Here is a 27,354-nt window from a genome sequence, read left to right as displayed (position 1 = left end):
TATTATACCGGATTGTTATGAATGATTGTTCGTATGTCTAATACTTGATCTTCCGTTTCATATAAAAGTACTTTAAATAAAAAATGTAATTAATATTCAAGCGAAGATTTGAAATTAAAAGAGTAAGAAGCACACGCACAAATGTAACTTTAAAGGAATGCTAGTATTTGGATATCTTGAAACTCAGTTCGTAATCTTGTACTGCTTTAAGCTTTACAATCTATACATTTAATTTATATATGATAAATAAAGTTTAAAGTTTTGAATCTTTGAGTTTAAGGCCCCTGACAGAAAATTTATTCTTAATTGTCGAACTCTGTTTTTTGGGTCTGCCAGAAATATAATAAAAATTTTCTTTGCAAAGAAGTAAATTTAAAACTTATACTGGGTGACTTATACCCATATAAGCTTATTCTGTTACATCAAAGTTGTCCGTAATTGATGTAAATGGCTCTTGAAGAGACACTCCATTCAGTTTTTCATTCCAGAATGAAATTGGCAAAATATAGTTTCGAATTTTATCTCAAACTTGTTGCAAATATTGCAATAGCTCAGTTTCAAGATTTTAAGCCCAAAAATTGTAATTTTCATTAAGTTACAGTCACTTTATTCGAATTAATCATTTGCACTCAAATATTTTTATGAAGGTAGTTCTTTATATATTGAATACACATTTCAATTTTTATACTAGGTCCTATAATTTTGGAATTAAAGAAATCAATTCCAAGATTATTTTCTTGTACAAGAAAAAATGTCTGCTTACAAATGGGCACAATAATTTATTAACAAGTTTCTTAAATAAAATTTAAATTTTAATAGAAATTTATAAAAAAACGAAAAAATTTGAAATTTTTAGCCTTAATTAAAAATTCTTACCCTTTTCTTTTGTTTTTGCGACTTTTTTAAAAGATACTCCAAAATTTTTTTAATCCTCCCCGAATTTTTTTCATTTTTTATTTTTACACTGGAGTTGTAAGATTAATATAGGGGCATTTATATAATAATGACTTTAACATATGCTGTACATCCTGTACTGAAGTAACCACAAGAATATAAAATGAAAAATTTATAAAAAAAAATTACAAAATCTACATGAATTTATTAAATTTAAATTATTATATGGTTTAGCTATAATTACCTTAAAGTATATGTATACCCTTCATATAATACCCTAATGACTTGTTTAAATCGAAATCGAACTTATCTTTTGCAATATTTGAATGCACCATACTACATATACTAATATGTATATTGTATAATATAAATATGTATAACACATGTATGGAATATGCAATATTGCAACTATATATATACATAATGTCCTGCAGACACATTTTAGAATTTATGTTGATACAGATAACTTTCACAATATACATGTGTATGAGTGTATGTGTGTACGTACTTCTGTATAAGCCAATAATGAACATCCTGTGTTTGTTGAGTAAAAAAAAAAATTTCATTCACTCTTTGTATAACAACATCAGTGAAAATTTCCCATACCCATTTTAAAAGCATAAAAACAATATTTTTTTTATTCTCATTTCGCACCGCTTACGACACATTCATACTTCATATAGAAATGCCTCTAGAATGAAATTCCAAGTTAAACAAATACAAAATTTAGGCAAATAAAAAAGTTAATTTCGATCCTACTGCGGAAATTTTAATTAAATGAATTTTGCTGAAAAAAAACTATTTAGTCCAAATAGAAAATTTAAAGGATGTTATATAGTCCCATATTTTTTTGGAGTTTTTTGGCTCTTTACCGGGAAACTTCAACGATTAAATGTGGAGTTCTCATTTCAATAAGCCGATTATGTTCACTAGCTAAATGAACCTGCGCGTAATAGCAATCAAGTTCAAAATTTCCAAACCATTCTGTTTCCATTTTGAGCGTTTCAATAGTAAGCAAGTAGGCGAACAAAACTGTTATCCCCCCCCTATTATATGACATGCAGGCTGATTTGATTAGTGTATTTTTTGCTTTTTGTTTCTTGAAAAAATCTAATAAATTTGAAATCTGGAACGTATTTTCTAATTATTTTTAATTCTAGAACATCCCGATTGGGTCAAGCTGTTCGACTCCTGTTAAGGTTACTCAAAACCAGGAGTAATCGTATAAATTTACACATAATAATTGAAATTTTATACTCTCTCAATATGTAAAAACATGAAACATCATTAAAATACGAAACGTCATCGCATTGCCATACTAGATATCGTACTAGATTCTTCTCTTGATTAGCCTTCCTGCACTTTTTTGTTCTGAGTAAATGCATTCTATCTTTTGCACTGAGTAAATCAAATATATTAGTGGCAAACTAATAAACAAGTGTTCTTGTAAGTCATAAGTAAACATTAGGATTCCGATAGCATACTTCTAGGGGTGTTAATTTTTTATAACATTTTTCTACAGTAGTTTTTTGTTCTCTTATTTGATTCTGTTCTGGTTTCATTTCATTTCATTTTATTTTTATTTGGGAGAATACGTTGTCTTGTTCAAAGTCCACTGTTGGGGACCACTTAACCGCATTATATTTCGCTACATTTTATAATATTACATATATATATATATATATATATATATATATATGTATCTTTATAGTATATGTAACGTAATTTGAACAATTTTTTTATATAAAAGAAATCCCAAAACAATAACAAAAACAACAATAATATAATGTATAACAGCAAAAAAAAAAAATAGTGTAGAAAAAGAGAAAAAAAAAATTAAATAAATAAATTACAATAAAAATAATTACTAACAATTTTGTGTCCGCCTTTAACAAAGTCATTTTAACTGTGGTGAATGGTACTGACGGTTGTATGACCCCGTCATATGCCATTAATTTTATAAGTTTCTTGATTGCTATACAATATAATATTGAATTATTTTTATTCATATATGTTTTGTATATATGTATGGGCAATTTTTTTTTTGTATGTAATTTTTATACAATTATTTAGTGTAAAAAAGAAATAGCAGAACAAGAGAAAGATACATATAGATATAGAAAAGAAAAGTCTATAACATTTCCACTTCGGGTGAATACAAAAAAGAAATTATACAAAAAATAAAATATTGAACCGATAGGTGAATAATTTAATTTCGAAATTTAAAATTTGAAATTAAAATTTTGAAAATGTTTTGCATAGATTTAATTTTTTGAATATTAAAATGTTGTTTACACGGGGAATATAAGGAGCTCAAAATCTAGGGTGTGTTGGGTAGTATGACAATATTTCATTAAAATTCCAATTTTTTTTATCGCTACATTATTTTTAATATTGAGAACTTATTTGCGTATTGTACATCACTAACCACAAGTTCAGAATAAATATGTCTGAGAGAATATATTAGAATTTTCGTTTTCGAAATTTATGGTTTTTTTTCGAATATTTCTTTTATTTGTCCCCGGACGCACTTAATAATTATATAAAACGAAGTGTATATTAATGACCCAGTCATTTTTTTCGTATCTGGTATACAATATTCCTGAACTCCAGAATGCAATAATTTTATATATCAATAGGCAATTCAGTTTAATGGTTCAATAGACAATAATAGCTTAATGGATTAGGGTACATAATGCAATCTTAACTATAATTTTTTCAAGGTTTCAACTTATTTAAATAATATTGATTTTAATTGAAGAAATTTATTACCTCAATTTAATTGGGTCTAAGATTAAACAGTAGGACTATTAAGATCGCAGGACTAATGAGCTCATTATTGTCTTCTATATATTGCGAATAATGCAAATTTTAGTTGACTGTTTCTTTTTCAAATACAACCATTGTAAATTTGTTAAGAAAATCATTATTATAGGCATTGTCTATAAAATTTACCCGTTTAGTTATATTACCCTCACATTTTAAGTAAAATTTCAGTTTGTGTTTAGTGAATTTCGTTAACTGACATTTTTAATCTGTTAACAATGTAGAAAGACAATGTCATTCAAGATGCTTAGCAAAAAACAAATCCAAATTATCTATTCAACATTTCATTGTAAAAAATTCAACATTTTGCATTGTAAATATTTTTTTAAACCGCAAAATTGTGATTCTTTGTCATATTTTTAATAGTATGGGCATGAGAAATGAATTTTTTTTTTTGTTTGTATGAGCGCATGTATGAACGGTATAGAGAAAAAAAAATATCGAATCGAAATTTTGTATCGAAAAATTTCAATACGCTTAATATAACAGTTAATAAAAAATGTCATATATTGAAAAAAAAGAGGTACTTAGAATTAATAATAAAAAAGCAAGAATAAAAGGCTTGAGTTTTTAAAACTCTTTCAAATATTAGAAATTTTTTTTTTTTTTTGGAAGAATAAAAAAATATTCTTTTATAACAAAACGACATGACGAAAAATTTTTTTTTAAATTTTAAGTATTGAATTTATTATTGTATATACAAAATCCCGAAAGAATAGAATAATTTTGTATAACAGAAGATAAAAATTCCATATTTTGAAAATTATAATTTTTATAACAATATTCACAAAAATACCCAACCTCTCTATTGTTACTTATAGAGTATAACTGTCTTTAAGAGATACTGGTTTTCTACTTATATCTGAAATTCAAAGCACAGCATTTTTTGTTTAAGAAAAACAGAAAAAGTAAAAAAAATAAAAAATCAACTTGATGAAATCCATCGTTTCCAAACTATTGGATTGGAAGTAGAGGAGACTCTTCTGGTATATAGTTAATTTTTTTTTTTGTTTTGTATTGAGTAAAATGATGCCTCTTTCTGCATGATTTGGTTTACAAACTAAACAAGGAAAAAAACCATACAAGAAAAAAAATCAAAAAACTAAAACAAAAAATTTAAAATACTTGGCAACAATAAAACCAATGATGATAATAAAAGCTACAATAACAATAGCAACACAATAATGAAAATTATAATAATAAAAACAGAAATTTCAAAGAATAATTCAGCTGATTTTTTTTAAAGACGAAAAATAATAAGAAAATTTTTTAAAAAACAAAAAAAATTTTGAAAAGAATATGAAAATGTTTGCCCTAAAGGGAAACGATCTGAGGAGACAAATCTATAAAGAAAATATTCAACTTTGAAAATTTTCCATTGTTTTCATTTTCAAAAAAAAAAAAACAAAACAATAATAGCAACAACAACAACAACACTAAAAGAACATCAAAAGGCAATAATAACAATAATGAATTTTCTTTTCTTTAACCCGATCCGATCCGATTCGATTTTTGTTTTTTTAATTTTTTGTCTTCTGTTTCTCAAATCACAAGCACATATTAATGAAGAAAAATGAGAAAAAAAAATATCAATAACATGAATGTGACAATCATTGGCATTTCGAAAATAATATTATTTATTGTCAATATTTATTGCTTTTTCATAAGTAATTCGAAACGATAATAATAAAGAAAATCGAGACTGGTCTATATAGATTACTTTGTATATTGAAAAGTAGATGGCATATTTGATGTATTATGCAACAAAATATTTTTATTTTTATAAATTTTAAAGTTATAAAATAAAAATAATAAAAAATGATACTATATTTTTTTACATGAAAATTTTTATTTAATTTCGAAGAATTTCTTAATGTCCACTTAGATGGTGATTATTTAATATCAAAGATATAAAATCAAATAATTTAAGATAAAAGTTCATCTAAATTTTATGAACTATTTCAGAACAAAATTAATTTTCCAGTTAAATAGAATGTAATAATCATATTTAGATATAAAAGCATCATACAGCTCGCCCCCATTTTCAATTTTATACAATCAGAGACATTTCATATAATATATGCTTTATTATAATTTTAATATATTTAGAATAGTATGGCAATTCTCTTATATTTATATTCAATTCGAATAATATGTAGATTGCTCAAAATTATATTATTTTATTGCCTTGAAATTTGCAAAATAAAAACGATTATAAGAGAAAATCAAATTTTGTAATACCGAAGTAAAAATTTTTGGAAACTAAAAATTAAATTTAAAAGAAAAAAAAAATTACTAAAACGCTAAAATGATCATCATTGCAGTTTGTGCTCAGTTTCTAAACAATGTGCAAGTAAGAAATAGAGTTTGTATAATGGGTCTATGTTCATACCACATAAATATTGTGCACAAAACATATACAGTTAGACCTGTATAGAACGAATCATCATATTACAAAAAAACTTAGTTCGTGATAAAGAGAATTCGCGGCTATGAATTCGTAGTGGTTTGAAAAATTAATAACGAGCTAATACTCTTCAAATCCATCAGATTTAATGCACAATAAAGTTATAATTGGGCCAAATCAATATACTCGTACAATTTCCAAATGAAAAATTTCGTGTTAGAGAGGTTGCTTATATCAAAATTGTTTAGTTTTGAGAAAATGTCCATTCAAACAGAATTTCTGTTTGCTTATTTCGTGTTATAGAGGCAATATGACATGATCAAAATGACATGAAGATTTTTTGTGTTAAGAAGAATTTCGGTTTATAGATTTTGCACGTTGAGATGCCAAAAGTACATGAATATTTTAGTCATGAAGCAAAATTTTGCAAAACAACACGGTTTAACTAGAATTTCGTCTTACAAGAGTTCGTGTTCAAGGGTTTCGACTGTATGTACATAATATTATAAAGGTACAAAAAAAATCCAAGTCGCTTTAGCAATTGTTTCTGTATTCAAAATCAATAATAATGAATACTTAAAGACGACAAGTAGATTTTTTGAAAAAATTTATTAGAAATGAAGTAAAAAATTTTTAATGTATTCTTTTCATAAAATCGAGAATATGTTAAAATCAAATTATCCTAGCGAACATGAAATTTCAAAGGGCCATCATCGTCAATCGTCATCTTAATTCAGCATGTATAGACAAACTTACGATAACATTCAATTTTTTTTTCTCTCTTTTACATTATTTTTTTTTTCTGTTGAATATTAAGAATGAAAATAGTAAAGGAATCAACAGCAGTTCCCAATTATGATTGTTATTTTATGGATGAAAATCTATAGAAAAATTCTAAGACTTGATTTTTTCTTATTTTTTTTTTTTTGAAAAGTTTTTTTAAAACAATTGTTTTGTGTCACAGTGATTTTTCTGTATTTGGTTTCAAAAATCGCTAGGGTAATAAAAATGATCTAAAGATGATATAGGGTAAGGAATTTTTCAATTAAATTATTTTGGGTGTGTATGTATGGAACGTGCATGCAGAGACAAAGATTAAAGTTAGGTAATTTCATTCGAAATGCTCGAAAAACTGTACACATACAAAATTGTTTTTATATTTTTAATAAGATCTTTTACGTAAATTCGAAATTAACAAAATTTCATAATAGGTTTGCGTACTTTTCATATATCTTGCATTTCAAATAGACATTCAAAATCTTCAAAATAGACTTTACATACTAATTATTGTAAATAAGTTCATGTCCTTGAAGAATAGTTGTTAAAATACCAATATATATACCCCGGGTTACTCAAATTTCTTTTGATATCAGCATTACTTATACCAAAAATAGGAGCATTCATACTTCTATAAGCACATATTTTTTTTAATTATCAAAAATTTTTACCATAAACTCAGCTGCCTACCTAATCAAATTCTTAAACATAGCTGTGTGTATATGTTTATGTGCTCAATCAGTCAAGGTTTTTATAGGTAGGTATGGTATGGTATACGCCATGGGATATTTCTTTTAAAATGAATTTATTAATTACTTTATAAAAGAATTTTTTTTTATTTTTGTTTTTGGTTTTTAATTGATTCGACCCTGATATTTATTTCCTTCTTACAGGTATCTTGGAAATTCTCAATACAACCTCTTATATGTAAGTACGTATTATTTATGTATGTATGTTAAAAGTGCTAATGTTAAAAAAAAAATTTTTTTTAGGTTATAGTTAATTTTTATGATGGATAATTTGAATTCTATAAGGATTTTAATGCAGACCATTATGATTAAATTTTAATCTTTAAAATATTTAAAATATATATAGAATTTACCTGATGATACCTGAATTTTAGAGAAAAAAATTTACTTCAATATTATAATGACTTAGACTCTTATTGTTCAAAGTTATTAGTATTTAATTTGAGATTTTAAGGTTAATTTTCCAATCCAATTAATATTTTAGATTGAAAAAATATTAAATGAGAAGAATAAACAATATAAAATGAGATTTTAATCTCAGAACTGAAATTCTTTTTGATAGAAAACCAGAATTTCTAAGAAACTTCAAATTTTTATAATTTTTAATTTGAAAAATATTGAAATTTGTGTATTGCTCTTAAAAAAGAAATATATTTAATGACTTTGGAGTTCTATGTTAATTTTCGAAAACTTGATTTAAATTTAGAAAACCTTTCAATATTAGTGAATCATCGAAAATTACTTTTCTTGATTTATATTATGAGCCTTTTATGGCTTAATTTTCAATATGAAATTGTCATATTAAATTGGTTTGAGTTAATTAGTTGATGATCTCATTTAATTGACATAAGTTCATAACGGTTTGAGTGAATAAATTCATTGTATACCAATTATAATTCATGTAGGTTTACGCTAAGATATTGTTTTAAATTAAAAATTTTATTATGAACTTTAAGGTAAAATTGACTAACTAGGTATGAACATAATCGAGTTATCATACTCATATGCTACTGCACATAATCACATTAACTATTTTGATGTCAAATGAAAACTTTAGTTGACGGATAAATATAGTTATGAATGATAGTTAAATATCGCAATTTCACAAATGAAGATAGTTACTTGATAATCGAAGATCGCAATCTCGCAGACCAAAATTAAATTTTAACAATTCGTGAAGGTAATTGTGATACAGGTACTGATACTTTGCATAATACAAATGACTTTTTTGTGAAAACTGAAAATATATTAACATACTCTATATATAGCTTGCAAATTTTTCTCAAATCTGTTCATGCACAGCCGAAAGTTCTAAAAAAGGTATTTATAAGTGGTTTCAAAAAGGGTTCAAAAATACAGTAATGTTGAACTATTACTCGTCCTATAAGCCCACATTTTGAAGAAATTATTTCAAGAAAAAAAGTTCATTTTGAACAATTGCTATCAACGGGCAATTCATCAACATCATATGTATGTTCACTTGTAGAGAAAAGCAGCAATTTTACTCTACTTTCTGACCTTTAATATGGAACTGATTCGAAAAATTTAAATTTTTTAAAAAACTTAGTAGATTTTAGTATATAATTTAAAACTTTCGAGAACAACTTTTGCAGTGCAGCCTATATGAAATTTTAATTAAAAAATTATTTTTCCAAATTAAGGCCTTCAAATTTCATTCGACTTTTATTAATCATCATCGAATTCAGGAAGAACAGTAAAGTGTCCTATTTTAAAACATTTGAATGAGTTTTTAGTTGGCCAATTTATTATTATTTTTTTCTAACAAATCAATATAATGAAGTATTTTTGAAGTAGAAGGCTATATAGAGTTTATAAGCTTTCTGTTTAAAAACTATTTCAGTTTTTTTTTTCTTCTACTCTTAAGAAAAAAATTTATTCTTCGATATTTCTTTATTGTTGAAATTTTAAAAGGAAAGAAAATATTTGTTCTTCTTTTTAGTTTTTATGAATTCTGTATAAATTCAGACACACACAAACATACACACTCTTAAACATAACATGTATCTTAACTTTTTTGGAACTTTCCCTTTAAAAAAAAATATTAAATAAAAGAAATTCCATACAAAATACTTTTTCATCCTTTTCATCCTTTATCAGTAATGTACTAAGAATATAACGGTACAATATCCGAATGGAAATAATATCAAAAAGAAGAGAAAAAAATCATTCTTATAAAAAATAAAAACTTTGCCTCACCATGTAGTGAATTTGTCTTTTGGTTTTTTTTTTTTTTGGGATAAAAGGAGAGGCCCTATTTAAAATTTTTGAAATACTTTTCTTATAATATTTAAAATGAAAAAGAAAAATCATAAAATAAGAAAAAAAGAAACGAAAACAAAAGGACATAAAGCATTTTTGTTAAAAAGTAAAAACATTCCGTTTTTTATTTTTTGTCTTGATTCCTTGAAATGAAAAAGATGAAGATGAAGATGAAGAAGAGAATTCCTGCTAGCAATTTGCAAAGAAATTTTTAGCGAAAATTTTCTAAATAAATTTAAAAATTTCTTTTTATCAAGATTTTAAAATAAAATCCAAAAAAGGAATGAATTTTTTTTTCTTAAAAAAGTTCTCAAACAATTTCAAAATTTTCTTTTACTTCTTTTTGCACAGAGCACAAATTTCTATAAATATGTACATATTCAAACATAAATTCGTACATATTTACACATTTGATGTACATTAAAATACTTCAGTGTCTATTAGTTCTTGATGCACTAAATATTGAATTGGAAATGTCAATTATATTCTAAAAACTCAATGGATCCCATAAAATTACAATATTACACTCAAAAAAAATATTACGACATCTGCCATAGTTTTGCATGCTCCTAATTAAAAAAAAATTGGTAGAAATCGGAATGGTGCGAAAAACTAACATTTTCTGCCATGTTTTATTGAACTGCATTCTTAACATTAGTTGTTTTCGTTACTCAGAGCCCCATATTATTGCAGATGCAGCATAAAAATTTACTGTTCCCGGCATTATTTATTTCAGTCAAGGCTATGTTCTGGAAACAGAGTGCATAAGTCAAGTATGCACTCTCTTTCGAGACTTTATATGGGAAATTGGCCAATAGTCAGTACATATCTTAGTTATTATAGCATTTTTTTTATTACTGCACAAAAGAAAAACATTACAGTGGGACTTATAAGTGAGGGTGTTCTGTTGTAAATACAGTGAAAATATTTAGCTAAATTTTAAGTTTTATGTAGTAATTTTAGAAATCTTTTGTTTATCATGTACACATATGAAGAATCTCAAAAAATCAATTGAAAATGCAGTCATAAAATATAACTACGTTTTATATGTCACAAATCAGCTATGTGTTTCAATATAGAATAGATTTATATTCAATATGTAAGCAGAAATATTGCTAATTTTGTAATTTTTTTTAGCGACTTCAGATATAAAATTGTAGTTATGTTTTTGGCTACCAAAATAATGATCATTTTTTTTCAGTGTACAAATATCTTTGTGTGTATGAATAAAATTTATAAAATAATGACAGAAGACATAAGATTTTTAGAACAGGATTGTGGTTTTCTTATTTTAAAAGTAAACTATATAAGTAAAAAGCAAAGGGTTAATTCATTTGGGATTTTCGTCATATATCCACATACATACACATATGTACATACACATATATGCACTAAAACTTTTAAATAAATTATAATTGCATATTGCAGTAGTAATAAATTTAAAATAAATAAAATCAAAATATTGATATTGTGTCTGTATAAACGTATGTGTGTAGTGCAACGAGTTTAGTTATAAAATATATGTATCTAATATCAGAACCTTAATGGTATATAAAAGACATTAAAAGAAAATAGAAGTCTTAAGGAAGAAAATTAAAAATCAATTTATTCAAACTTTTCCTATTTTCGTAATGCACTTAAAGGAATTATTAATTCTACCTTTAGTATTTTTCTTATCATTTATAAAACAATTGAAAAATATACTCATTATACGAGTAAGAGGTTTCGTTTGCGCGAACTCACAAAATTTTGCACAAATGTTTTATTATACTAAATGCTAGAACCCTATTTAAATTGGATTTCATCGAAATGGTTTAAATATAGCTGTCAAATTATTAACAAAAGTTATTTGGCTACGAGTATATTTCCCATGAACTGACAACCGTTGCCATGAGCTGCTCCTAAAATGTATTAAATATTATGTGATCTGAATTTATTTTGATGATTTTCATTTAAACGGAAACCTTTACCAAAATGTATGTAGTTTATCAATTATCTTGTAAATTTTAGTAGGTCCTATACTTAAATTCACATTTACATCCGTGATATTATAACCAATACTGATGAATGTATTCAAATATGGCTTTTCTTTTACTTAATAAAACCCAGGAAAAAATAATAACATGAATTAAAAATAAAAACTATGTATTTAAATTTTTTGATCTCCCTCGAAGAATAGAAAGCACCTATTCAGAGCGTAGTGCTAATATATCTATAAGTATGTTCACATGTAAAAATAATGTTTTTTGAAACTTTTGTAATAGAAACAGGAAAAAAGAAAATAAAAATTTTTAAGTGAAGCCCTTTTATTTTCAAAAGCATATTGCGATAATATCAAGAGTCTCTCTATAGGTAGACTATAATGAAAAGGGCACTAAGGCAAAAATAAGAAATTTTATTCTTTCGCCTCAATTTTTAACTGTTTAGTTGTTTACACTTTAGTTGCTTATTTTGTTTTTATGTTTTTATTTTTCGTGATATTTTTAATTTTCTTATGAACTCTACACGCTTATTATCGTTTCTCTTGTCTTCTTCTTATTGTTGCCGTTGTCGTTCAATGCCACATGGCCTTTCCTTTATTTCTTTTTTTTTTGTTTTGTAATTTGTTTTCGGGATTATTTTATTTTTGTCTTTTTTTTCAGTGCATAATTTTTTAGTGGATAAAGAAAATAAAAAAAAAACAAAAAATAAAATTAGAAAAATGAAAGACTATAAAAAAATATAGTGGAGAAAATATTGAAGAGGTTTAAAATTCTAATCAGCATTTCAGGTTATTTTTTAAAAGATTAATTTAAGAAGCTTCGAAATTTTCAAGAGATTTTTTTTTATTTAATGAAATTAGGGTAGAGACGGTTTTAATATATTTTGTCGTCATAGTAATTTATTTATTTCTACAATTCTTTATTTTTAATTCTTACAAGTTAAATACAACTGCATTGTAAATACAAAATTTTCGGGTATAGATTGGCCATATATGTATGTAAGTATGTAAGTACGTATGTAAGTGTGTATATACATTATCTATGTAATAAATAATACAATTTCAAGCTTATGCGTCAAAGCAAAATAATACTAGCTACTACAGTGATGATACAGATCCCAGCCTCATGTAGGTATCTTAATTACCTAATATAGTTTATCTGCTTCTTAAAAATTAGTGCAAGTTATGGACGTAAAAATGATATTTTGGTGTATTTTAAAATTTTATTGTGTATTAGAATTTGGAAAATATCACTGTTACCATTTCAGAACACCCAATAACAATCACAACTTTGCACTGCAAAATTCTAATTTATGAATTAAATATTCAAAAGTTAATAACAGTAATAATAATAAAAAAAAGTCCAGCCTTTTGTTATCCCAAAAGTTTTTTTTTGATAAAGGCTTCGGAAATTTTTTTGAAATTTAAATCATATTCAAAAGCACACACTATATATTATTCTGAGTAGATATAGATAATAATGGTTCCTCTATCTTTTCTACCCACATGTACACTAAAACTTTTGAAATTTTTTTTTTTATATTAAATTACCCAAGGGTATATGCACCCCAAATCCAAATCAAATTTTCATTTTGGTTATATGCACATTTTATTATTATGATTGGGTAATATGATTGGATTTTTGTTAGGATGAGAAAAACAAGAAAAATAAGATGAACGAAAAAGGATAATAATTTTATAATGTCCAGTCGGTTATTCAAGTTCGTTTATAAAAACCATTTAGCATTTTAAATAATAAATTAATCAAATTGATAAAAATATGCCGCTCAGTCCCAATAGAACAGTCAAAAGAAAAGGAGAACAAAAAATGGATTAAATAGCAGTTTTTTTTTTTTTTTTGATAAAAAATTATGTTTTTGAAATAAAAAGACGAAAGACAAAAAAAAAAATAAAAGCAAAAATCAATAAGGAAATTAATGAGAATGAAAGAGAAAGAAAAATGAAATTAACAACAATGGGTTCTTTTTTATCTAGACAATCGGGTCGACTTTTATTTCCTTTGTATGCCTTTGGCATATTTCATTTGCTTTTTTTTCTTTTAGGTTTGTTGTTTTTCGATTAAAAAGAAAATATCATTATAGTATAGAAAAACCGCAAACGTTCATCAAGAGAGTTGTTTATTATTACGATAGCGTATTGAATTTATTAACATGAATTTTGAAAAAAATATTTTTTAAAATTTGTCCCAACCTACTTAAAACCTCTACTTGTTTATAATCTATATTTTTGTACATATATGCGTACATGCCAGATATTAATGCTAGTTTAGGTGCTTTTAATCCACAGATACTCTTAATTTTAAGTACAATTTCAGTTGGTATACAAAATTTAAGTCGCCTGTAATCTAAGTCGTAATGAAAAAGCTGTCAGCTGAAATTGTTAGGGCAGTTTCGGAATATATCATTATTTATATTCATTATTATATATCAATAAATTTCATTCTATATACAAGAAATATTTCTGATATTTTTCAAGAATTTTTCGTTTACTTATAGAAGAAGGATATTCAGATTTGCTTGGTTTATTGGCCAAATTAAAATTCAAACCAATCGAATCAATATTTGTGGTTTTTCGAAAAAAAAACATGATTTCGAATAGTTTTTAAAAGAGTAAGAGATTAAAGTAAAGTTTTTATTGAATTTCGATGGAGTTGAAACTTTGGTAGTTTAACACTAACGAATTTAAATATTGCAATTTCTTAGGATAAACAAAATTTTCAAAGCGTGAACTAAAATATCACGTAACTCTGAAAGTGAAATAGTTTCACTAGATTTTTAAGACTTGACAGAGAATAAATAAATTTTTCTATTCTTCCAAAGTTTCTTTCAAAATTTCTTTTTAGCATATATGCATTCACATTAGGCTCACGTCGAATAAGGAGTTTCAAAATTTCTTTGAAATTTATAAAATTATGTTCAATATTTGAACTGTACTTGACATAAATATAGTTCATTAAATGCTGAATAAGCAAAAATTGATACCTTCACACTAAAATTTGTGATTTTGGGAGTGCATTTATGCTTTTTATAGAATTATCGATAACAACGATTAAGAAGCTAAAAGTTTATTTAAAAATATTAATTGTATTTTAAAATACTTATAATAACTTGCAGCAGAAGTCGATAAAGTGCAGTCCATGAGCGGGGTTTGTTCCAACATTTTGCTTGCAAGATAAAAATATATTCGACTGCGACTATTGAAATTTTTCATGAATTATAGGTGTATGTAAAATTTCAGTTGAAAATGACATTTCTTGTAAAATGAAAGTGTAAGTAATTCAAGTGGTCCATATATTCACATAATACATATTTTCCAATAAACCACAAATGTTTTCTGACGGTGGCCTTAAAGAATGACAATACGTGCAATATCTGGAGTAGAAAGTCTGTAATTTGTTAAACAACTTCATTAACAATCTCAACTAATTAAGTCACTTATGTGTGCAAAATACAAACCGTCATATTCATTAAATTATTTTAAAAAATAGCCTTTTGCATTTCCATGAGAACATGCGTATGTTTTGAAAAAAAAATATTGAAAACTTAATGAACGTTTAATTTCTATAGAATGGAAATTATTTGTACCCTAAAGACTTTTACAAAAAAACTTTTAAACTTTTTCTACAATCTTAATTTGACTCGCTTCACTTGAAACAAAGAAAACGTTAATTTTCCTAACCATTTTTTTTTGTTTTTCCTCTTTTTTTTTTTGTTTCTCCCTTTTCCATCAAATTTACTATGTAAAATCATAACATTTTATTAACAATAGTTCATTTTTTAACAATATTCTATACTTATGCAACATAAAATAGGAGTTTTGTTTTTTTTTTTTTAATTTAAGGTACAATGCAACATACAAAAAAAAAAGAAACTCTAAAACAACTGCTAACGATCTATACATAATTTATATGTATCACATACATACATACAAACACTTATATAATCATGTACATGAATAAAATAAATTATATAAAAAGTTGTTAACTTTCGAGTTCCTTCATCAATCGAAATCACATTTTCTGATACACTCAAACACACGAAAAAAACTTAAATATTACATTCAGTCAGACAGAGCACCGAATCCAATTGTATAAAAATTATTGATGCTGCCATTTGTCGGCATATTAAAAAGGGGGAAAATAATTTAAAAAAAAACCCTTTTTCATATAAATTCAAAAATATAATGAAATAACTTCGGTATATTGTCAGTCTGTCTGTCAATAAGCTTCGGAAAATGTGAAATTTAATTGTAGTAATTGAATATTAAGTGTCAAATTTATTTGATCTTCCTTGAAAAATATGAGGAAAACAACCAAAACTTTTTGTTCTAAAATTCAGAAAATGAAGACAAATATTTGACGCAATGTGGTATAAATATTCTGAAAACCTTTGAAAGAAAAATATTGCGGAAAATTTTTGAACCAAAATTGAACACGTGTAATTAATATGAGATAGGGTCAAATCAAGAAATAATGGACCTTATAAAAAATCGGGGTATAGGAAAACTCATAAAATCTTAAAGATTGTGATGGCTTGGACATCTCTATCGAATGGATGAATCAAGAGCTCCAAAAACAAATTTTTGAACTAACACCACTTTTTTAAGGGTGGAGGAGAATTGTGAATCAAGCTAAGACTCATACCGGGCTGTAGGGTTTCTAATGATGATGATTAACAGTTTCATAAACAAATAGAAAAGCGAACGGAAAAGGTGAAATTGTGATTTAAGCACATACAGACGGACAAAGTGAAACTGTTTACAATATTTTTTCCGAATATCGTTTGCAATACGTTAAAAAATTAGAAAAAGTTTGAATTTCTTATTACAATAAAATAAATCCAGAATTTCAATTTAGTTGTGATTTATATTTTATGAAAAATTATGCAGAATTACTATTTATGGGCATTAATGAATTTTCTTTTTCAGCGACTTCTATAATTGTTGAATAGTTTGTAATTTCCATGAACTCCCTATTAACTTCTTTTAAAATTTTGCATTAGAATTTTCATTTAAATTATTCCTAATACGGCAACTCCCAATGTGCCGCCATTAATTATTAAAATAAATGCTTTTCTGTTGTGCATTAATTTACTTTTAATATTTATTATTTATAATATTATTGTTAGTTATTGAATTGAGCAGGGGTTATTTTTTTGATGTGTGTTAAATTATGGTTTTGATTCATATAATATCAATAATAATTGTCAAAGATTATAATATCTAGGGATGTGTAAATGTGTAGTAATTCACTACACACAATAAATGTAGTAAGAATCGAAAAGAAATATATATATTTTATAGAAACCATGTAATAATAATTAATGTAAGGGAAATAACTATGTGCTATAATGTATGTAATAAAGTGAATGCAGGATGTAATTATGTCCATATGTACATATACGTGGTTGTTTAATATAGGCAGTTAATATTATGTGTATGAAGTCATGTGATTGTGAAACGATGATGACCATTTCAATATTTCGTTGTACAACATTCTGTTATTTATTTATTTTTGTCTTTTTAGGAAATTATTTTACAGGTAACATGTGTGTTATGTTAATAAGTATTATAGGAGTATCTAAATTTTTAATTTAAAAATTTTTAATTATCAAAACTTTTATCACAATATGTTCTATTGTAATATTCGAATGCCGCTAGCTATAATCATTTTTGTTAACGTAGCAAAATATGTACGAGTATGTACATATGTATGTATTTACATTTATGTACGATAAGTCTTAATTATATTGATTGATCTAATTGTGATAATAAAATTGTGATTTGAGAGAAAATTTTGTTAGCATTTCAATGTTAGTTTAATTGATTATGTTTTTCTTTTTGCCTTCATCAAACATGTGAAATTATTTTGTTAATTTAATTAAAGTGAATGATTCAATCAAAAATTTAGAACAATTTTATGCATTTAACATAGTTACTTTTGTGTTTTTTTGGTGATATACATACACATATAATTATGTATAACAAAATGTTTTTCTCACAAAGTAATTATAGAGGCGAAGTGACTTTTAATGTTTTTTTAAAAATTTTCTTAGAGAATTTATACAATTTTTAGTATCTAATTACTAATTTTTGCTAATTTAATTCGGTAGCTGCTAGTAGACTAGAATTAACAAATTCAAAACTCACGTATACGTACAATATGTATATAATTATTAAGACCTTTTCTTAATAATTATTTACGTTCTTTTATAATCAACTATGTTCTTAAGTTGAATTTCTTGATTAATTAAGTGACAGTTTTTAAAATTCATTTCGAATTAAGTAAGGACGATATGAGTACATTAAATTGATTCCTGAATTACAAATCAGAATTAAAAAATTGCATTACTACGAGTAGACAATTATTTTTATAAAAGTTCTTTAAATTGTGCAGTGATCCAATATTATAACGATTCTGATTTCAAGAAAACATTCCATTTACCGAACATCAAATGGTTTCTCTGACTGCTGTAAAGGTATATGACTCAAGCTCAACATTTATCTTATAACTGGCAATTTTTACTAAATTACATAGCTTTATTACGGCATCTCAAAATTCCATGGTTCTGCATATTATTATAATTTGGATTTTCCGGACATTAATAAAGAGATCATTGCCTGTTGTAAAATTTCTGTACCATACAACTGAGCTTACAAAATAGTAATTGCTATAATCTGAAATAGCTAATACCTAATACCTAATCTGAAATAGTCTTATGTCTTAAATTTCATAAAATTTGTCTTAGGGTTTGTCTTTATTTTTTCTTTAACACAAAAACTTACAAATTATGTCACTATTAATATTATAAAAATGACATCATTGTACATACATACATACATTTATACACATTCTTTATAATCCGGTCGTGTTAATATTACTTCAATCTATAAGTTTTGTATACTTTAATGTAGGAAAGACACTATAAGAAGAAGAAGAAAAAAAAACAAAAATCAAAAGAAAAATATCTTGACATATATCGTGTCTAACGTTTTAAAGTTGAACGTTTAACTTCTATAAAGCACGATTTCATACTCATATAAGTACGTACGATATACATTTATATACATTACTATTATATTGTAGCATTATTATAATCATGTATGTATGTATGTATATAAATTTTAAACGTGTTTTAACATCTACTTTATAATTACATATTTTATAGATCTGTTGTATCCGTCTTTATTCATTTTCATTATAAAAGTATTTTCATTTTCCTTCTTTACCAACTCTATATACGTACTATGGTATACAGAATAGAGTATATGCCCCTATGTAGGTATGGTATGTATGTATATTCTATACTACCAAATAAGTTTTTTTCATTACACACATAAATGGGAAAAGTAAATAAAATTGCAAGAAAATTTTAATATAAGAAAACCAAAAAAAATTCAAATGGGCACGTTTTAAAGATGTATAAGAATTTTGTGTATATAGAAAGCTGAGTCTCCTCTTTATTGATTGACTAACTGTTAAGATGAAATAAAAATGTTGCTATATAGCAAAATTTTCTTTTTCTATATGTAAATTTTGTAATATTCATTATTTAGCTGCTTTACTTCACTTCACTTTGAGTTTGGTAGTGAGTCTAGTAGTATTATAAATTTGTCAGTTTGCTCTTATGTGTTTAAACAATGAGGTGTTTAATAAAGATGTGCAAAAATTGCATATTTCGGGAAAGAAATAGTTTTGAAAATTCGCAAAATTTAAATATTAATTTTCTTGCCACCGTTGTTGTTGCTGCTGCTGCTTGCTTTTACTTTTCATCATTAGGTCGGCTCTTTGCTCTTCTTTTCCTTACTTTTTCTATTTTTCTTTGATTTCTTCTTTAATACAATTTTTTTGTTTTTGAAAATTTTCATGTTTTCAACCTGGCACGTGTTGTTTCATTCGCATAATTTTATTTTTTTCTTCTTTTTGTTTAAAAAATTAACTTTGTATTTTGTTTTTTCATTGCGCTTTTTTTATGTTCATTTTTTTTATGGAATCTTATTATACAACAACACATAGGAATTATATTGTATTTCGTATTTTTTCATATTATCTGTTATACTTTATGCATTTTGAGATTTTTATGATTTAATTATTAGGATTATCTTCATTCTATAAAGCTCGTATATAATAAATTTGAAATTGTTATAAAAACTATCTTTTGGGCATTGAATTTGTTGATGCATTTTTCTATTATAAAATCGAATTCAAAAGTCTAATTTAATTTTTAATGTTAAGTACATATTTAATTTTGTATGTTCATTTAAATATGTGTTTCATTGTGGATCTATTGTCAAGAAACTTTTAATTCGATTTCCAGTCTAAGGATTTGTTTATAGGTTAGTAGCAAAAATTAATCTAATATATGTATGTATAACAGAAAAGTGTATATTTGTATAACAATAAATACAGTTAAAAAATCTCAACTTTGCGCACACAATAAGTTGCATTTGCATTATTTTATAAAGATTAATATTTTTTTTAGCACTGGGGCACTTTTAAGTCGTTTCACACAATTATTGCTATTTACAGAATTTTGATTCGATGCAACCTTAAAAATTCTTGGCAAACCTGACATAGGACCTTATAATATTCGAGTGATGATATATGTAAAATGTTGAGTGTAGGGAAAAATCTAGTTTTTCGTAATAGGAGAGAATCCTTCTTAAAAGAAATTCCCATTTCTATAATATTTTAAATTGTATATAAAACGGAGGTCACTTTTATTTTCCAATTAATTTAACGGTTAATGCTGTTCGAACGGTTTTTACTGTATTGAAGTTAAAATAATTTAATTATGAACATATATGTACATACATGTATAAATTATCTTAATTCGTAAGTAAAAAAATACGTACGTATGTTCATATAAAAAATATTACATATTTTGACAGTAGAAACTAGGATTTTGAATTATGTTTGCATGTATGTATGTAATTACGTATTTATATGTGTGTATATAAAAATATGCAAATTTTAGAAATGGAAAAACAAAGTACATAATAAAAATTATTTTCAATATTTTTAATTTCTTTTTCATAATATTTTAAATATAACTAATTTCCCCTTAAAAAATTTATAAATTTTAATTAGAAAATTTTTCAACATCCTGCCCTAATTTATAAAAACAACAAAAAACAAATGCAAAAAAAAATAAATTTCTCATTGTCGTCATTATTTGTTGCGGTTATCATGCATATATGTATGTGTTGGCTTGTACAATATACATACCTACATATGCACGTACATACATATGTATGTGTATATTTATGCAACTTATCAAAATAATTCTGATTGACATTTAAAATTTATTTTAATTTACACACCCAAAAATAAAAAAAGATAAAATGAAAAAGAGAAAATAAACCGTAATATAACGTTTTTCCTCAAATTTCAATTTTATTTTGAAATTTTCCATTGCGTTCCCCCAAAATAATTTTATTTTTTGGTTATTTATCAATGTAAATAATTTTTTTTTTCTTTTTGTTTTTTAAATAGTAATAACCGACGGTTTTTTGTAAATTGTTATTTATTTTTGTAAATTTTCAATTTTTTATTATACTTAATATATCAAGCCAACAAATTGGTGCATAGATAATATTGTTTAAGGTATAGGGAGAAAGCAAATTTCGATAATATTTTGAATTGTTTTCAAGCATGCTAAATATAAACCAATCTTAATGAGATTCAATACACGTGACACGGCGGTAAAATTTATTAAAATTAAAATTGTTAAAAAAAAAAGAATGTTACAATATTCGATTAGTTAATTTCCTTGTACATGTGTATGAACGCATGTAAATGTACATGAGTTTTGTTGTTGTAAAACTCATGAGAAAAATGAGAATAAATATTCAAATTAAGAATTTAAAGCAAGCAATTATAGGACAGTAATAATATTACTGTTAAAGATTTTTTTATCATTATCAAATAAAAAAATTTCGAGAAATGTGTGACTCTTATACTAGATATTTCATTGAAAAATCAAAAACAAAAAGACTCTATTCTTATTCCTTTATTGTATGTGAAAAGAGTTGTATTCTTTCAAATTTGTTCCTTCCAATTTTACTGTTTATAATACCATTTTAACAAAATTATTAAAAATTTACACCGCAAAATTTAGAGAATTTTTAATTAATAAAGAGCAATTTAACGCAATGGAAAGAGAAATGATGACGTTAAAATAATTCAAGTGCATATACTCAAGGCAATAAAGAATAGACTCGAATCACTGTCATGGCAATCATAATTAAATAATTATGCGGTAGTTTTTACTAACATTTTATCTGACATTAAATTTTTTCAATTTATTTATATTTTATGAAATTGAAAATGACACACGCTATAGATTTTTTAAATTATTTAATGTCTAAAAATTCTAATATGGATAAATTTTTATTGTTTGAAAAAATAAGCCTTTTTAAAAAATAAACCGCAATCAAATAAATCTGATTAGTATGCATAATTATTTTTCAATTAAAAAAAATGCATGTACATATGTGTGTATTGGTATTTTGAATAAACAAAAAATGAATTAAATAATTTAAATTAAATAACAAAATTATTTTTAACTAAACAAATAGTAGAGAGAACAAAAACAAAACGCGCATTTAAAATATTTTTAATTTATTTATTTATTTTATTTAAAATTGAAGTTTATTAAATTAAATTCAAATAATATTTTCAATACTATTTCAATATTATTATTATTGTTTGTTTTTCCTCCATTTTGGTTTTATGTAATTGGAAACTATTTAATAAGTTTTTTTTTCTCTTATTTTGCTTTTATTTTAATATTTTTTTTTATTTTTATTTCATTATAGTTTGTTCATTGCAAATTTTAAAAAATACACAGTGTGTAGCAAAAAAATTTACACAAGACAACAAGACAGAAAACAAACTTCTGCAACTCTACTTTACATATGTAAGGTTTGGTTAGGTTAGTTTTACGCGGCTATCAGAAAATACAATTGGGCCAAGAAGGACAGTTGTGATTAGGCCAGTTAGGGTTAGTTTTAGAAACTTTACAAATAGTGTAGGAATTGCCTTATAACTTTATTAAAATTAAATTGTAAATACATTCTCTATAATTTTTAAGTAACAAACAAAAATTTAAATTTCATTTAGTCATGTTGATGTTAATGTTTTCGATTAACTGCAATCAGGGTTACCAGACCACAAAGGAAAAATCATTCGGACGGAGAAAATAATCCAATTCGGAGAAAAATAATCCATTTTAACCTTAAGTTTTAACATAAGCTAATAAAACAGAGATGAATATATAAAAATTAGCAAATATATAAAAGGAAGAAGATCCTGTTATTTAGAAAAATTGCTTTCGTATTTAACATTTTGAGAGCATGTCCTACTTTTGTGCAGTAATATTTTAAAAAAAAGGATAAACCATATTTAAATTAACCGTAAAAAAATAATTTCTAAATTACCTTATTACTTTATTTTCAACTTTCACTGAGAGGGAATGCAAAATGTTTGAGATTATAAGAAACTGTAAGTGATCATCTTTTCTTTTATTCAAAAATGGCCATGTGCACTGCATTAATGAATTTTTTTTTGTAAAAAATTTTATTAATTTTTGTTCTTAGTAGGTTTTTCTCTTCTATTTCTGCTTTTTTATCTTTTTTTGATTAGTTAATTTAAATTTTCATTTTATATTTATATAATGTATGTACATTATAAGCCCATAAAATTATAATGAGCAAAAGATTGACTGATGAGGAAATAAAGAAATAGTGAATAGATTTCTAGATGAAGATGGTGAAAGAAGATAAAATAGGCACTAAATCTTAAGCCAAATATTATTTTCGAACTATCTGCAAATAGTGAAAATCAAATGTGATTTAAAGAAATATTCATTTATAATCTTGAATTTCGTATCACCCTGTATTTTATTCGAATTATATAAAATTTTTAAAACAAATACTTGAGAAAATTATAAAATGAAGGGAAAGAAAAAATCAATACTTAAATCAGAATTCTCCACAATGAAAAAAAAACAATTTCTTCCATTCCTCTAGATTTCGATGTAATTATCGCGTTACCGATATCGTAAAAAAAAAGCTTATAATTAAAAAATCTGATTTGAAATTTTTTTCTGGTTTTTTTTTCTAGTTTTTACTATTATACATACTTTGTAAATAGTATGAAGAACAATATTCTATAATTATTTATCAATGTTGCAAGTAATCCAGGGCAATTTGTAAATCATGTCATTAAGTTTTTAGTGTCAGTAATCAAAAGAATTTCTACTTTAATAACTTCAATTTAATAATAGCAAAAAAAATTGTTATTTGGATTATTGTTTTCAATAATAGAAAATTAAATGATTAAAACTATCGTAAAATTGCTTTAAAATTATGCCTATAGAAATTAGACAGGGCTATGTATTGGAGTCGGTGATTGATTTGCTAATCAAATGAAAAATTCTCTGCTCCTCCTGAAATTTTCTCATAAAAGTATGGGATATTTAGAGTTCAATATTATAATTAAGATGATTGTGAATGTTCATTTGTATTTATACCGTTATAATACTTATGTGAGCAATTTTTTAAAGTGCTAGTGTGACATTGCCATATAAGTACATACATATATTATGGTCTCGTTGCTATAATCTTAGAGAAGAGACAAGAATCGACATAATTTATTAAATGACCATATTCTACGTGTATGTACGTTCAACTCCAACATAATTTACGTTGATAGTTTCAAACCATTTTTGGCTATTTGTAAGTATACGAGTATTATAATAACAAATGCAAAGAAAATGTTATGCATATAGCTGTAAAATAAAACCAAACATTTTGATAAAAACTTTTTTAGCGACTTATTGTGAAAAACAGAAAACCGAACTGTGAAAATTACAACTTTTACAATATTTATTTTTTTTTTCTATATGCACAGCGTATATTTGAAATATTTTTTAACATATTATTTTTTTTTTTTTCAAATATGGTACCCGTTTAATTTATTAAATTACTTAGTTTAGAAATTTGACCGATTTGTCCTCTTCTTTTTGACCCAGATTGTTAAAATGCCAGAGTAAAATGAAAGAAAAACCAAAGCACAATATGAATTTTGTACTTGTACTTTACTTTTATACGAGTGCATTCTTATAAAGTAAAGATTAGTTTACAATCTCAATTCAAGTGTGCAGATACCAATATAATGAATATATCAAACATTGATATACATACAATGTATAAGTATATGTCTATATTGGATATTCATTTGATGTCCATGAGTACGAAGTGTGTCTTGAAAATTTTCGTTTATATAATTTAATATCCACTGAGAGAATCCGAATTTCTCGTATTTGAAATCATCTCTATAGTAAAGTTGCATCAGAATAATATCAAAATTATACTTATGTCACACACAAGTGGTATAAAATTATTTTTGTCGAAGGTTTCTGATTCGGTCAAAATATCTTGAAAACCTAAAGGGAAAAATACTGTGCCGGTATAGTTTAAAAAATTATCGAGCAACCTATGTTAACATAAGTAAGTGGGTAAGTGTACTTAATTGGGTAAATAGCAAGTGAGTAAATTTTAAAAATTTGATGGTATTACCAAAGCAAAATGGTAGGATGGACACACACGAAGATAAATCAATAAACATTTTATTTTTTGCTTCTTCTCGAGTTATTGGATTCTATATTCGGCATTTTTAAGAAGTCTTGTTATATTTTTTTAATTGCTGAAAAGGAAAAACTGTTCAAAGGTTATGAATTGCAAAGATGGATTTGGGAAATTTGTCTTACTCCCTTCTTCGTTATAAAAAGAGATATTACAAAAAGGAGACACTTTTGAAGAAAATTACATTGAAGCAAGATAATATAGTGAGGAGATGGCATTCCATCACACTCCTTTCATATGGCATTCCATCACACTGATTCAAGACTACCATTGAATTCGGGACAACCTGTATATTATACTTAGAAAATTAAATCATTATAATATATATATGTACACATTATGTATATATTTACATTTCTGATGTAGATAACAGTTTATATATATGTATATGCTATACTATGTTAATAAATATAGAGAGGCATGATATACATATGCATAAATGGATTTATAGGAGGATGAAAATTATGGTACATAATATAAAACCTAAATAAATATTTAAAATATGCAGTCATTTTAAAGAAATACAGAAAACACTAAAACGAAAAAATTCAATAAAATATAAGAATATTGTTGAATAAGCCGCTTGAAAATATGAAAAATGTAAAAAAAATTTTTTTAATACAAAAATCCGATGAGATTGAGAACATTGAGAAAAGATTTGTTTGTTGTATTTTTACCTTCTCCCTTTTTTGTTTTATTTTACTTGTTTGCACTCTCTTCACAAAGGTTTATGTATGTACATATTCGGTTTAAATCCTTGAAATAAAAAGCAAGTATTTAGGTAGGTTAGGTTGGTAGGTGCTTTAGAAAATTTTCGGCATTATTTTTATATTGGTAGATATGTACATATGTATATATTTGCATGTGTAAGAAACAAATTTGAAATTTTTGATCTGAATATGAAGGATGTATGCATATGCATTTTTGCAAAACTTGCTTCAAATTCAACCTTTTCTGGAATCGAAAAAAAATACATATAAAGCAAAATTAAAACTTCTTCTTTAACTTTCATAAAAACTGTTTTTTTAGATAAGTATGTAGGTGGGCAGACAGAGGCATCATAATTCAATTAACTGTGTTATATAAAATTGCACATGAATATGGCGATGTTTGAGTGTACGTGTGTGTGTATTTGGGTATATTACATACATATATGAAGAAGAAAATTACTTTAATTTTACAATTCCGTTCTAGACTTTGTTACGCTGACAGAATGTTAAATAATGACATCTGTTTGAATAATTTTTTTTATATGTACATAAGTAAGACAAAATACAAGTAAATTTTTATTAAAAAAATATTAATATATATTTACATACACACGTTATTGTTATAAAGAAAGTTTGGAATAACAGAAGGAATCCTTTGAGAAATTATTTTAAGTATATTAGTAACTTCTTCTACAAGAAGCAATGCATGTGTTATAATTGTACCCCTTAATAAAAATAATATCAAAAACTTGAATTACGAACACAAATTTGTAACTAATAAAATTATCCAAAATACAATATGTTTTATACAATATACAAATTTTTAACTTATCTGTATTCATATGGGGTGATTTTTTCGGATATTTGACTTGAGTTGCAGTTTATGGCTGAAAAACGCTGCCAAAGTTTTTGATATTCAAAAAAATATTAATGAAGGCTGCGTTCTGTTAACAATTAATTTTGCATTCTGAGTCTCTCAAATGATAGTTGAGATAACGTGATTTAACCCTGACCATGACTTTCTTTGAAGGTATACTAAAATATTTTTCTTGTGCCGACCAG

The 27,354-nt window shown here is 25.1% G+C and overlaps 1 protein-coding gene across 3 annotated transcripts in view; it reads left to right on the top strand.

The window, feature by feature from the left end:
- LOC129613056 (uncharacterized) overlaps window positions 1-27,354 on the top strand; it is a 189,040-nt gene that overhangs the window by 91,595 nt on the left and 70,091 nt on the right. For 2 of the 3 annotated variants that reach the window (XM_055526967.1, XM_055526965.1), the window contains exon 2: window positions 7,798-7,831. The gene's annotated coding sequence lies outside the window, so the exon portion shown is untranslated. Of the gene's footprint in view, window positions 1-7,797; window positions 7,836-27,354 lie in introns of all 3 variants that reach the window. The other variant, XM_055526968.1, reaches the window with a different exon arrangement.

The sequence above is a fragment of the Condylostylus longicornis genome, unplaced genomic scaffold (genome assembly GCF_029603195.1).
Source record: "Condylostylus longicornis isolate FDR11 unplaced genomic scaffold, ASM2960319v2 ptg000080l, whole genome shotgun sequence".
Lineage (NCBI taxonomy): Eukaryota > Metazoa > Arthropoda > Insecta > Diptera > Dolichopodidae > Condylostylus > Condylostylus longicornis.
This window is presented reverse-complemented; position numbering and strand designations above follow the sequence as displayed.